Below are 14,315 nucleotides of genomic sequence, written 5' to 3'. Positions count from 1 at the left end.
CAGGAAAACAACAAAGTGCTGCATCCAACATGAGCAGGTGCGTGGATGCCACTGAGCTTTGCTTGGCAGCGCGTTGCCTTTTTCATTTTGTAAGCACTGTGTCAATACAATGGTGAGGTTTGTTTTTGTTTTGTTTTAAAGGGAATAAAAATAGGACATAGCAGCAAAATTAAAGTGCGCTTGTTCTCTCAAGCCGATAAGCTAACAAACAGCAACTGTTAAAGTCACCGCATTAAGCAGGCTAGGATACAGACAGACGAATTTTTAAGGTTAGTACACATGCATATGAAATTGATTTCCAGGAACTTTGATAAATTGATAAATAAGTAAATAAATAAATGAATACATTCAAGTGCTGCACGATATTGGAAAATCATGCGATATACAATATAGTTGCTGAATATAGTGATAGATGATATTGCGATATTTAAACATCTACCTAAGGAAGTGGCATGTTTATGATGTAATAAAAGAATTAAGTTTTTTCATGCAGCAAAATAAGCAAACTCAATAATATTCTTAGTTCATTAATTGTAATTACATCTCAATGTTCAACTATTGGATGGCCGTGCAAATTTTAGTTAGCAACTGACTGGTCAAATTCAGATAAAAGCATCAAATTCCATATGAAACGTATTGTCTTTGCATATATAAGCATATTGCATAGGCGAATATTACGATATTATTTTTTCAATATATTGTGCAGCCCTAATACATACATAAATCAATTGAATTGATTTCCCTTTTCAGTGCTTGTTTCATCAAACCATAATTGATTCTTTCAATATGGCATTTTCCCAGAAAGTTGTGAAGATAGAATTTCACTTAAAGTCCTAAATGCTTGTGTTTTTTTTGTTTTTATTTTTATTTTTTTTTATTTTTAGGGGTTATGGTATCTTGCTGTTTTCTTGACATTTACTGAATTTTAAAGCACTTATCTTTTAAATCTTTTTTTAAATCTTGTAAATTCATATTTACAATTATTTAAATTAGGGATGTTCGATACCACTGAAACCAGTACAAGTACTCAACTCTTGAGTAGTCACTGATACCAAATACCAATACCACTAATACTTTGGATACATACACCCCCCCTAAAAAATGACTGATAATTGTAAAGAAAGACCTTTACATCTCAATTTAATATTTTTCCCCCTCAAAATTTCATAAAATGAATGGCAATTTTCTATTCTTCTAGTTCCTGATCGAAATTGCCGCAAGAAGCCATCACGATTACCAGTACCTGTCCATAATTTAAATAAAATAAAGAGAAATATATAAAAATATATCATGTTATATAATAATGGTATTGTGTGAAATCCTTGACTGAATGAAAACTCAAAATGAATCGTGAAATGAATCGAATTGGGCCCTCGTGACTCGAATCAAATCGGCGTACCTGTGTATGTTGACAAGCTGAGCCTGTAGCCACTCTGACGTCAATTCCAGTCGCCAGCAGGTGGCAGCCCCCTGAGATGGATGAAAACAAATGGTGTATTATTCTGTTTAATTCTTATTCCACAAAATTAAATCAGATTCTGTGTTTCGACGAGTGGGCCAAATTTTTTACTCGACTTCCACTTTACTGGACTTTCATGAGACGGTTATGTGCTTGTTTGAAATACAACATGTGAATCTTTGTTGTGTTTACTTTGACAGTAAACTCGAGTGATAGTGGCAATAATTTTTTTATTTTTATTTTTTTTAATAGTTGTTCACTGCAACCTAAGCTTTATCCCCTTAAAATTCGGACATTTTATTGTAGTAACAGGATCTAACCTCTCCTTTTTCTTCATAGTTATCTCAGTATTCTGTTTCCTTGGTAATTCAGGGCCATGAAATGTCATTTAAAAAAAAAAAAAAAAAAAAAAAAAAAGACAAGAGGAGGATGTCAGACAGGCAAAGTAAGACTTCAGCTTCAGTGGTGGACTTGGCGGAGAGTAGTCCACATGTCACCTTTCCACCATATCTTCATCTGATCAAGTGCAGTCGAAACAAGGAGCAAGTGTCATCTGATGAACTGGCACTATCTAACTTTTTTTTTTTTTTTATCAGCCTTTTGATTTATACACTAGCGGCGCAGCACTACAGTGGGCCTTATCTTTTATCAAAAGAAGATAACACGTCTTCTAGCATCAGTCAGCAGGTCCTGAAGTTAAAAAAAATAAAACACACATCTGACTTTGAGGCTCCCAAATGTCACTCGGCCTTATTTTCATTAGTCAGTCGCATTTGTGTTTGAATGTTGTCCCACACGCACACAATTCGCTCTCGGCGATGCCTCCAAACAAACTGAGATTGCTTCGATAAAAATTAATCAACGCTGGTGTGGATTCCCCCCCCGGGAGAAAAAGGGAGTGGGCATATTTTTCCCTGCCAGACGCACTCATTTGAATTTCATGCCGGATGAAACTTATAGATGGCTCGGAATTGCTAAAAGGAAAGAGAACAGACGCAGAGCAACTTAATGAATTACACCAGTGATTCCCAACCACTGGGAAATGATCCCATTTCACTTAATTGGTCCGCCATTATTATTTATTTACTGTACTGCAAATAATGCTCATCTATTTATGTACAGTGACGGGCAGAAATATACTCTTCCACTCGATGGCAGAAGGTGGGGGAGACCGGGGCTAGTTGTATCACTTTTTATACTTTGATATATATTTTGGAATCAATACATCATATATAAACAAAACATATACCAGATGAAAGACCAAAGTCTTGGGTATATTTTTCGTATTCGTGTCATTTTCGTACTTTGTGTCAGCGCAGAGTTATAAGCCATCAAATAAAGGGAGTGAACATGTGACATGCTGCCCCACCAATGGGTAAGTTGTCACGCTATAAGGGGTAAGATGTCACGTTGGATTTTGTTCTCCTGTTTTGTTTTGTTTTACAGCCAGAGAAATTGTTTAGCATTGATCTTGGCAATTTACGATAGTCATTGAGTAAACTTTCACATAAAATATTATTAAATAAATTAAAGGGATACTTTACTTATTTAGCCATTTTTGGCAGTCAAACATTATTTTGCCAATAATAAATTTGATATTTTCATTATTTTTCATGTACAATTAGTACCTTTAAAAACACATTTTGCAACTTGCTGTCGACTGAAAATGACATCACAAGGGCTCAGGTAACCAATCACAGCTCAGCTTGTGAATGTCACATGAGCAAACCTAGAAAACAGGTGGAGCAGGGTTAGTTTTTGATTTTTCATTGTAGTCACAAAGTACAGAGTAAGGAAAGTACAATTCTGTACAAATGAATATACAGTATTTAAACCCAAAAGGGGGAGATATTTCCATTACAACTATGGTTAATTTAATTTAGCTTTATAAACATAAGATGTATGGTAGTTTCAGTTAGTTTTCTTTTTACTTTTTGTTATTAGAGAACACGTATCCAGCTTCACATAAATAGCGATAGCAGCTAGCAATACTAAGCTAGCATTAGCACCGTCAAGAAGTCAACATTAGCCACAGTTTCTCTGTAGGTAGCATAACTCATTTGATTTAGTTGACAATTTAGATTCTTGTAATGTACAGTAAAAAATCTAAAAGAGGTGATAAACGTACCTGAAGAGGAGAAATGTTGCTAATTTTTTCACTCTGCTTCTTTTTGCTCCTCTTAAGGGATGTATTTTGTGCATGCACAGCATGTGCCGAGGTCCTCCACGGGCAGCACTGTATCAATAGCCGTCCACTAACAGTGCCAAGAAAAAAAAATACAGTATAGTGTTTTCCTACAAACTAGAAAGTATAGACGGCAGATTGTGAAAATAAATTACTATTCCGCCGTAGCTTGATAAATGCCCCACTTCACTCAAATTGCTTTCCATACAGACGAATATTTGCGCGCCAGAGAGTTGACTCATCCATTGAAAAATCACTCCCAATACATACATAAACAAACCAGAATGAAGTGCAAATGTTCAGAGCCTGACCTCGAATATTAAGCTTACAGTAGAATGTCAAGTGAGGAATTTATGGTGAAGCAGAGCTTGCACTGAAAGATTTTTGTACACAGTCGGGGCGGCGTTCTGGTTATGATTGCTTTTTTCTTCTATCATTTTTAATGTGCTTATTTCAAAAGGAGACACATAAGAGAAAGAAGAATTAAAACAAATAACTGCCTCCCTCAAATAGTATTGCACTGAATTGTAATATAGATGGTGTTTTAATATTGCAAAAAAAAAAAAAAAAAAAAAAAAACGTCAACTATCGTCACTTTAGCGTCAGTCTTAGAAAGTTTTTATGATGGCCACATTTTGACCCCCTTCTGTTACTTCCGATGGGCAAAGATGACTTTAATTATGAACAAATCAGCGTTGCGGAATGGATTGTGTTCAACCGCAGAGATTCCAGTGTGGACGCTTGCACTTGTATGACAGCGCAAATGTATAATGTACACGTTTGAGCCTTAAGAACAGTAATCCCATGAGCACCGAGGGCTCTAAATGTTTAACACCTCATTTTTCAGAAAGTGAGCTTAATTAGCATCGGTGAACAAAAAGCGGCCATTAAGTTGGCAGCGCAAAAAAAAAAAAAAAAAAAAAAAAAAAAAAAAAAAAAAAAAAAAGAGAGTCTCTCGCGCGATCTGCGTCATCTCCATTAGTTCGAATGAGCCATCCCCGAATGGATAATTCATGGGGGGAGGCGGTGTGCCACATTGGCTCATTCTTGTTTAAACTTTGCATAGCTGAGATTGCGGCTCACGCTGTCCCAAATCCATATTAAATGCAAACTTGCAGCTTGCTTGCGCTCTCGCTTTCAGTATTGGAGACATCAAGATCTGGGATAAGATAGAAGCTAATGTGTTAGGCTAATGATTCTCAAAGTGTGGGGTGCATACCATCTATCCATTCATTTTCTTAACCGCTTATTCCTCACAAGGGTCGTGGGGGTGCTGGAGCCTATGCCAGCTAGCTTTGGGCAGTAGGCGGGGTACACCCTGAACTGGTTGCCAGCCAATCGCAGGGCACACAGAGACGGACAACCATCCACAGTCACAAGCACACCTAGGGACAATTTTGGAGCGCCCAATTAACCTGCCTTGCATGTCTTTGGAATGTGGGAGGTACCCGGAGAAGACCCACGCAGGCACGGGGAGAACATGCAAACTCCACCCAGGAAGGCCGAAGCCTGGACTGGTGTGCATACCACTAGAGGTAAATGGTCTCCTCCTATTGGTACACACAAAGAATCACTGAATTATAAATATTTTGCAAAGATTTTTTTTTTCTCTCTCTAGTTTTTGGGGTAATTTCTTTCCATTTTTCTGAATTTTTTTTTTTTTTTGGGGGGGGGGGGATTTTTTTCCGTTTTTCATCATTTTTTCACAAATTTTTTAATTTGTTTGTTTTTTTCCTGAGTTTTTTCTGCTTCTCTGAATTCTTTTTTCAGTTTTTCCAGAATATTTGTTTGTTTTTTGAGAAACTAAATTTCTGTTTTTGGAATTTTTCTGTTTTTTACTGAAAATTTGTTCGGTTCTGAGTTTTTGTCTGCTTTCTGATAGTTTCTTGCATGGAATTTTTTGGAATTTTAAAAAAACATTTAAAAAAAATTGTTTTTATTGTTTTCTATTTCATGGAATTTTCTTTGAATATTTTTTAGAATTTTCAGTTTTTCAAAAAAAAAATTCTTTGAGATTTTTAGTTATTCTTCTTTTGACCTTTTTTTTTTATTTCGTTTTTTCCAAAATATTCAATTAAAAAAACTGAAAAAATACTCAATTCTACAGTTCCAACCATGTAAACAATCAACAGATTTCCCCCCTTTACATTCAAAAATATTTTCTTTCAAAATTCAATGAACAACATTAAAGTCTATACAACAGTGTTTACCAGCCCAGTTGTTTACCTTATGTAATGAACGCTATCACATTTAAATTCATCAACATTAAGCCTACTTTCATTTGATACTGTTAAAAAACAAGTCATAGCCAGTTTAGAAATTACAGGACATCAACAAATAGTCAAACTATCAGTTAACTAGTAACTTTTCTTGCTCCTGTGTCCCAAGATGATTCCCACTCAGTTCACTTGCAGGGCAACATTTTATTTATATAATTTATTTTTTTTATGTTTGCCTGTTTATTTACTGCGCTCACGTGACGCCGTAACGTGCAGGCACCATGACCGAGAGCATTGTAAAAATGGGTTTGTCATACCTTCAAGCCAGCCGCTGTGCAGACATCTCATTTAATCAGTCAAAGCCATCCATCAGAGCGGAGCGGAGCGGAGCGGACGCCGCGCCGTTTTTCAAAGTTATATATCGGAATGGTTGGGGGGCGGGAGCTGTAAAACGGCATAAACAATTCAAGTCGCATTAGCACGCTACGATGGAAACTCATAAGAGGGAGAATATTACTTGGGTGGCCGCATTTTGCAGGTCTATTTTGTAGCGTCATGAACATTGCTAATAACTATACTATACCTTCAAAAATGAGGAATACCGTAGGCGTGGTCAGAAAAAAAGGAGAATAGCAGTGTCATAACTTGCGTATTATTAGCATTTTTTTTTTCAAACAAAAATGTGGAATTAATTCCAATTCAGAAACATGTGATACGTACTGTAAGTTTCTCTATAAGTGCACAAGCTTGGCTATCTAATCTGCGAGGTAATTGCTTGGTGATTACAGTACTGTACTTGTTCAGTGTCATTAGGACGAGATGCACATCACTGTTTTTAATGGCCTTTAATGAGCTACCTAATGGATGCAAACACCGCAGGCAGTGAACTCTGAACTTTAATTGTGACTGAGCCCAAGTCTGCTCGTATATTTTTTTTGCCTTTATTGTCGCTTCGCAAATGATGCCTCTTCATCATGGAAAATAAGCCACCCAAACTACCGTCAGCCATCGCCGCGGATTGATGCTCGGCAGGGGGGCCGCGGGGGAGATATTAGGTGCAGCAGATGTGCGGAGGAGCCGCCGCGTCACCAACTACGCTGCCGATGCCAGGGCTATAATAGTTTGGGATTTTTCATTATAGTTCGTTTTTATTTCTTTTGACTTTTTAATTCAATTAGTTTTCAGAGTAAGTTTGTTCGTTTTTATTTTAAGCTCTGGCCAACAATGTCCAATAGAAAAATCTCATTTTGCTGCCATCTTTTGGCATCTTCATGAATTTCAGAATGAGCACCAGATCACCAGTATTGGTATTTTCGGTGAAATTTTGGAGTAACAAACGGGGTTACAGTCACTATTTTTCGTGTTGAATGTTTTTATACATTTTATTCTGCTATTTTGCTCTACCTCCTGTTTATTTTTGGGTAGTTCCACTATTAGCCACTAGATGGCAGCACACTATTTGATACTGTGAAGTTGGTTTTAGAGTAAAAACAGGAAGTATTTCAAGCTGAGCCTTGTTTTTGCTTAAGATAATTGAAATGTCCGACCCTTTGTAATCCTGCTTTTTACGCCTATACACAAGACAACGGCTGTATTTCATAATCTATATCTCTTTGTGCATTATTATTGATGTTTCTATACTATACTGTAAATGGAGGATCAGTACAGTGTTCATACAATATTTTTGTGTTATCACTTGCTCTTACTCCAAATATATTGTTCCCTCGTTTATCGTGGGTGTGACGTTCCAATAACTACTCGCGATAATGCAAATCCACATTTTATTTTTTAAATTCTTAATTATTTTTTTTTCGTTTGTATGATTTTTACTTTATTCTAAATGCTTTTTCATTCATTATACGTGTTCTTTTTTAATTTACATTCATTTTTTTTCGTTTTTTTTTTTTTTTTTTAAATATTGCAGTATACAGCACAGTATATTTTTTTCATATATTATGTTTTTTTCATTTTGGTATGATTTTTAGGTTATGATGAATACTTTTTCATTCATCATTTATGTTCTTTTTTTTATTTACAGTGTTCCCTCGTTTTCTGCTGGGGTTAGGTTCCAAAAAATACCCGCAATAAATGAAATCCGCGAAGTAGTTAGCTTTATGTTTTACAACTCTTATAAATGTTTTAAGGCTCTAAAATCCCCGACCGCACAATTTATACACTTTTCTCATTGAGGCATTTACATGTTCTCACATTTCTCTCTTGTTCAAACATTGACAATGTTCAAACCTACATAAATTTGATAAAATGGGTATATTACTGTAAAAAAAATATGCAAAATTGCACTTAAAAAAAAATCCGCGATACAGCAAGACCGCGAAAAGTGAACCGCGTTATAGCGAGGGAAGACTGTACAGTCATTTTTTCCCATTAAAAGTATGTTTTATTTTGTATTTACTTGTTATATAGCACAGTATATGTCTCCGTAATGCAATGTCGTGGAGCGACGGGACAGACACCGTTGGAAAGGCCTCATCGAGATGAAGCCGCAGATGCCCGTATGTCCCCGTTTGGACTTAGGGTTTGAGAGATACGGCCGCGCAAAAACAAAAATAAAAAATAAAAAGCACATAAAAAAAATAAAATAAAAAAAAAACGCTGTAAAAAATCCGCGAAACAGTGAGACAGCGAAAGATGAACCCGCGATAAACGAGGTAACACTGTATATTGTGTTTGTATTATTTGAAAGAACATTAACGTCAGCGTCAGCTCCAGCTCACGTGAGTCACAACCCAAATGAGGACATCCGGTATAAGAATTGGATGAATAAGAACATCGGAGATTCATACAGTATGTATCGATTCATACAGCATCAATTCTTAATGTGAGCGTTACCTTTTAAATTATTTAACCTACATAGCCGTCATCTGTTTGGAACATGCTGGGAGTTTTGCGCACAGCTACATGACGTCCTAAAACATTCCCGCTCTGTGAGCAACCATGCAAATATCGCACGTCAATTAATAATAAGTCAGCGGGGGGATTAAAAAGCATTTAAGAGAATTGTTCAGAAGGGAATACGCCATCCAGCCAGCCGATCCGTTCCTACGGAGAGCCGCCGTTTGCCCTTGTGTGTCACATTACGCCGTCTTATCGCGTCAAGGGTAATTGGAAGTGTGGGAGGGAATACCAAGCGGGGATAGCCAAGGCGACGGTGCAAGCAAAAAAACAAAAACAAAAAACAAACCCAAAGCGAGGGACAATATTCAGAAATGACACGGTGTTATATGATGTCCATTGTCGGCGCCTTGGAGGACAAATATTTCATTTGAGTGCTGCAGGTGGATAAGAGGAAAAAAAAAAAAGATCTCAAGTCCTGTCCTCCGTGATTTGTACACCTGCAAGGGCAGATAAGTGGGAAGCAGCGGAAGTGGAATTCATTATAGCAACGAAACTCAGAACAATCGCATCCCAAATCATCTTTCTCCATTGAAATGAATACAAATGCTCTTAATCCGTTCCAGCTGTCTGTAATTGCTATATTGTCTGCCTACTGTGTTGCTTCCACTGGTTTAAAAAGTTAATTGCAGTGATTTTTACTATTATTATGCTTTCACCATTTGCTAACTACCATGCATTAAGTGTCATCGTTATTTCTTCCAAGTGCAGAACGAATGTTTGTCTATTTGAATCCAGGCAGCTCACTAAATGCAACTAAGCATTCTCCAGTGTCCTCCCCATAACATTTATATTTATATTTATTTGGACCCACTAAAAGATACAACATATTGATTTGAAATGAAACCAAAACAGAAATGCTCCCCAGAACACATTCTGTTAGTAAACTAGCAAAATATGTGGAATTTAGAATTTAAATAAATAAATACATTATTAAATAAAATGTAAATACTATAAAAACAAAATATATAAAATAACCCAGATAAATATGTTTACAGATAAAAATAAATATAAAATATTTCATAAAATATTCATATTCCTTCACAAAATATTGAAAAAATGTAAATCACAGAAAAGAAATCGAGAAAAAATGTCCTGCTTACAGCTAGTTTAAATTTTTTTTTTTACATACAATTATACATACATTAAAAATGTAATTATAAAAACAAAGTAACCTAAAAAACTAAATCTGAGTGACAAAGACGCATTTTTTTTTATGTAATCATGTTTTTAGTATGTTAATTTGATGTACATTTACTGAAATATTTTGGATTTTTAAATAACTTTCAAAGCTGTAAGCAGGATTTTTACCCAGTTAACTTTATATTTATATATTCAGATGACATTATGCAATATTTTGGTTTTTTGTTAGGATTTCATACACATGTAAAACAAGGTTAAAAAAAAAATACTGGTTTTATATATATATATATATATATATATATATATATATATATATATATATATATATATATATATATATATATATATATATATATATATAGGAGAGAGAGAGAGAGAGAGAGAGAGAGATATGAAGTATATATCAAATACATCTACAGAAATAATCCGTTTATGGCCAAAATGGAAAATGATCAAATGTCCAGGTTATTAAAATATATTCATATTGCGTAAATAAAAGTAAATAACTTGCATGAAATTGGCACGGTTGGTAATTTTCTGATTGAGGGGAGGAGCAAATGTCAGTGCACCACCTGTAGAAGTATCAAGAAACACAGTTGACGATTTCATGGGTGCAATCTGTCCGTGGCTCAACACTGACCCCTGATGGTGACATTTAGTACAGCTCACAAATGCTTAATATTTGCAAAGTAATAAATACACCATAATGTTCCGTTTTTGTAGACTCAGAAGCCATAACTTGTATTGGTTTCATATTTTTAAATGTTACTTGAGTCATACTCATAACAAAAATTTCACATTCACTGTTCCCACTCAAAGTGTTATCTGTCCCTAAAGTGTATCCCCAAATTTCCCTTGAGGAAAATGTGACTTTTTGTGTGTGTTTTTACTCATTTCCAATTTGCAAACTAAAGAGAAAAAAAATAACATGCTAATCAGACCGTGTTCTCCTGAGAGGTCTTTGTGTATTGTCCACGTTGGATTATCATGCACTCATTGTCTACAGAGAGGAAATTAATTAGCAGTTTCAATTTCTCTATCCATGGAGCTGCTTAAAAATAACAATGAGCGGATGAGAGGAGTTCACGGGGCTCTCAGGAGGAATACATGTGAGGGGTGTGGGGGATACCGGTGGGGGAAAAAAAAAAAAAAAAAAAAAAAAAAAAGTCCACATCTTGCCTCTACTGACGATAATCAAAAAAAAAATATGGACTGAAAAGGAAAAGTGAGAGTTGATGTAAAGGTAAGGTCACTTGATCGTTATTTATTTATTTTACTACATGTGCATATGGGAGCCATAAAAGTCCATACAAGACACCGAGTATGATTATCATTCAGCAGGTGGGGGAAAAAAAAAAATCTTGTGCGTAATCATATCGTCCACTTGGTGGCACTGTTGCACAAGTTCGGGCTTCCCCCAGGAAGGGTCACACAACAGGACACAAAACTAGCTACACTTGCACATGCAGTCCAGTACCATCAAAAAATAAGCCTTTATGAGGATCATCATAATCATTAGGTATGAACTATACGTAAATTTACCCTCTTAGGCTTTTAAACCCTGCTCAAATGTCACACATGCTTTTTAGTTGCAGCAGTATAAAAAAAAAAACTACATAAAAATAAATTAAAAAATGTCAATGTTTTCTCATGTCACGATGAGGAAAAAGTGAAGATGACGAAAGCACTTGAAGGCCCATTGCCTTCCTTTTCACACCATCAAGCACAAGCGCGCCCGTCGTCGACTCGAGACAGGTATTAGTTGAAGCCAGAAAAAGCGAAACTGACACTAATTTGCTGCCGTCGCACTTCGCTCGGCTTTACGGGCCGGGCGGCCGGGAAAATTCTCACGTGGCGTGTTCATGTGTAGGCTGGCATTAACAGTCACGGCTAGGTGTGACAACACAAGAGCTTGAGGTTGACAAATTGCTGTTTACTGTATTTACTCCACTGCAAAGAGTAGGTGGTGTCACAAGGTAAGGCATTAAAAAAACGTTTTGTGAATATATTTGTGATAATATTAAGTGCCATTTCATGTAAGCAGCCAGTGACGTTTACTGTGTAAATTTACGAGGCACCAAGTTGGGGTAAGGCCTTTATTGAAAGCTTATTTAAGTAAGGCATTAAAAAGTTCTTTGTTACATTTTGTGATAGTTGCTGAGCACGTTTACTGTTTTCCCTTAACTGTAGTGAAAGACATGTTTTTTTTTCCAGGGCCGATACTGAAACCGATTATTAGTAGTCAAGGATGTCGATAACCGCTATTTGGAGCCGATATTCATTTTCACTGAAAGGGGAAATATTGGCACCAAAATTTGGAAAAAATACAAACTCCAGCTCTTATTTTTTATTTTATTTATTTATTTATTTTTTTAAGCATATGTTTATTGAGCAACTTTTAAGGTGAGTAAAATATTGGAGTTCCAGGATCTCCCAGGGGCAGTAGCACGTTTTCAAAAGTTAAATAAAAAACAAAAACAATTGCTTTCGACACGAAAATAAAGTACTACAAAATTTCAAAAATATCCAAAGTATTAAATTTTTACTCATCTTAGTTTCAATTTCAAACAAAAACAGAAAGTGCAGAGAGTTCCCAGAGCCAGCAGCATCTCGGAAAATGTCATTTAAAAAAATTAATAAATATAAATTAGTTCACTGAAGTCAACACTTAAAAAATAAAATGAAAAAATTGATCCACTATCGGCCATATGATTTTTCAAAACGGCCGATGTCAGTATTCGTCAAAATGTTGAATATCGGCACCGATAATCACTCTATCCCTACTCAACTGTTAGCATGTGTCTATGGCGTTTATCATGGAGGAGGCATTTATTTGCATAAGTGCATTTTTATCAAGTATTTTTGCATCGATAAATATCCAATAGCCTCTCCCATTTAAACTCAAATACTCAAGAGGCAGCAGGCACTTATTTGGGGTAAGGTCTCAATTAATTACTGCCATTTATGTCTTTAGATGACAAATAGGAGTTTTTAAACCATTTTTATAACATTATTAAATATCGTGTTGTCATGTAGTGGCTGTGAGTACTGCAGAAAGTACAATGTGCCTATTTGGGGTAAGGCGTTTAATAAGAGATTCTTCAAAATATTTTTAAAATATTGTATTTTAGTCAGTTTTTTTTAAATGTGATATTTATGACTGCGCCTTGAAGAGCAAATGAATCCTTTCAGCGTGACGTGAATGATGGTATCCGGCTGCTAATCTTTGCTACGTGTACGTAGTATACGGCGCTATTGATCGGCCCGATCTCATCCTGCCACGGTTTACTCGCGACACATTAAAGGAATGAATGGCGGCGGTTAGCATAGATAACGCTGACAAGGGAGCTTTTCATCCACTTGCACTTCTTGTGTATTTTTTTTTTTTTCCAATATAGATTTGCTTAAGTGGAAGTGGCACGGTTGCTTTCCGCAAAGCGTCAATCAATCACGCGCCAGGTAGATGCAGTGATTCTCAACGCTCGTCACCCTGGGATCGGCAATTTCCTTTTTGTCGTTTATACGCAAGTGAAGATAAAGAAAATCCATTGTTTGGTAGTCGTCTTTCAAGACATATGCGCTACTATGGCCAGTCCAGCCGTTTGTATTTAAAATTGTCATCTGATGCCGAAGTATTGCTGAATGGAGCCACATGCGTTTAATCATTTAAATGAAAATATTAATTAAAATTGAAAAAAAAAAGTTCATGTCAAATGACATTTAATGAAATGGATGTTAACTTCTTGTATTAAATTTAAAAAACTAATAAAAAATAGATTGCTCCACGCAAGATTAGAACCCACGACAAAAAAAAAAAAAAAAAAAAAAAAAAAAACATGCCCCGTAGAGACTGGCCGATTAGTCAGCCAGCCAACCGATTTAATTGGCCGATACTAGCCATTTTAAAATGTTTTAAAATATGTTAAAATATGAAATACATTGTTTTTAAATACTTTTTTTCTTTTTAAAACATGAGACAACCCTGCCATTTTTTAAAACAACCAATTTCTGCCAATTTTATAGTGACAACATATTGTTAGCATTAAATCTAAAACAAACCAATGAAAATCAGTAAGTGCGCAAATAACCCGGTGTGCCTTTTTTTTTTTTCTTCTTCTTTCTAATTATTACTAGTCCACAATCCTCACCATAGAGCACTACATGCTGGTTACATAAGCAAAACACGCTTACAACATGGATTACATAAATACATCATGCAAGCAACAAGTAAATTGTTTACGTCAGTCTTCAATCACTTGGCTGGTTGATGTGTAACAAATACATATTCAATGATCAGCACTGAGAGCTGCCCAAATATTGACGTGTGCTGCGTTTCCGAGGCCGGCTGCTGCAATCATCTCAAAAACACTTCATTGACATCTGCCAAACGGAAATC

The 14,315-nt window shown here is 35.8% G+C and overlaps 1 long non-coding RNA gene across 2 annotated transcripts in view; it reads right to left on the bottom strand.

Annotated features, from left to right (window-relative positions):
* Window positions 1-14,315, bottom strand: part of LOC144004662 (uncharacterized) — a 55,006-nt gene that overhangs the window by 27,323 nt on the left and 13,368 nt on the right. For both annotated transcript variants that reach the window (XR_013279425.1, XR_013279424.1), the window contains exons 3-6: window positions 6,181-6,307; window positions 3,588-3,714; window positions 3,088-3,188; window positions 1,400-1,470 (exon numbers count right to left, since the gene is read on the bottom strand). This is a non-coding gene — a long non-coding RNA (uncharacterized LOC144004662). The remainder of the gene's footprint in view (window positions 1-1,399; window positions 1,471-3,087; window positions 3,189-3,587; window positions 3,715-6,180; window positions 6,308-14,315) is intronic.

The sequence above is a fragment of the Festucalex cinctus genome, chromosome 17 (genome assembly GCF_051991245.1).
Source record: "Festucalex cinctus isolate MCC-2025b chromosome 17, RoL_Fcin_1.0, whole genome shotgun sequence".
NCBI classification, from domain to species: domain Eukaryota; kingdom Metazoa; phylum Chordata; class Actinopteri; order Syngnathiformes; family Syngnathidae; genus Festucalex; species Festucalex cinctus.
This window is presented reverse-complemented; position numbering and strand designations above follow the sequence as displayed.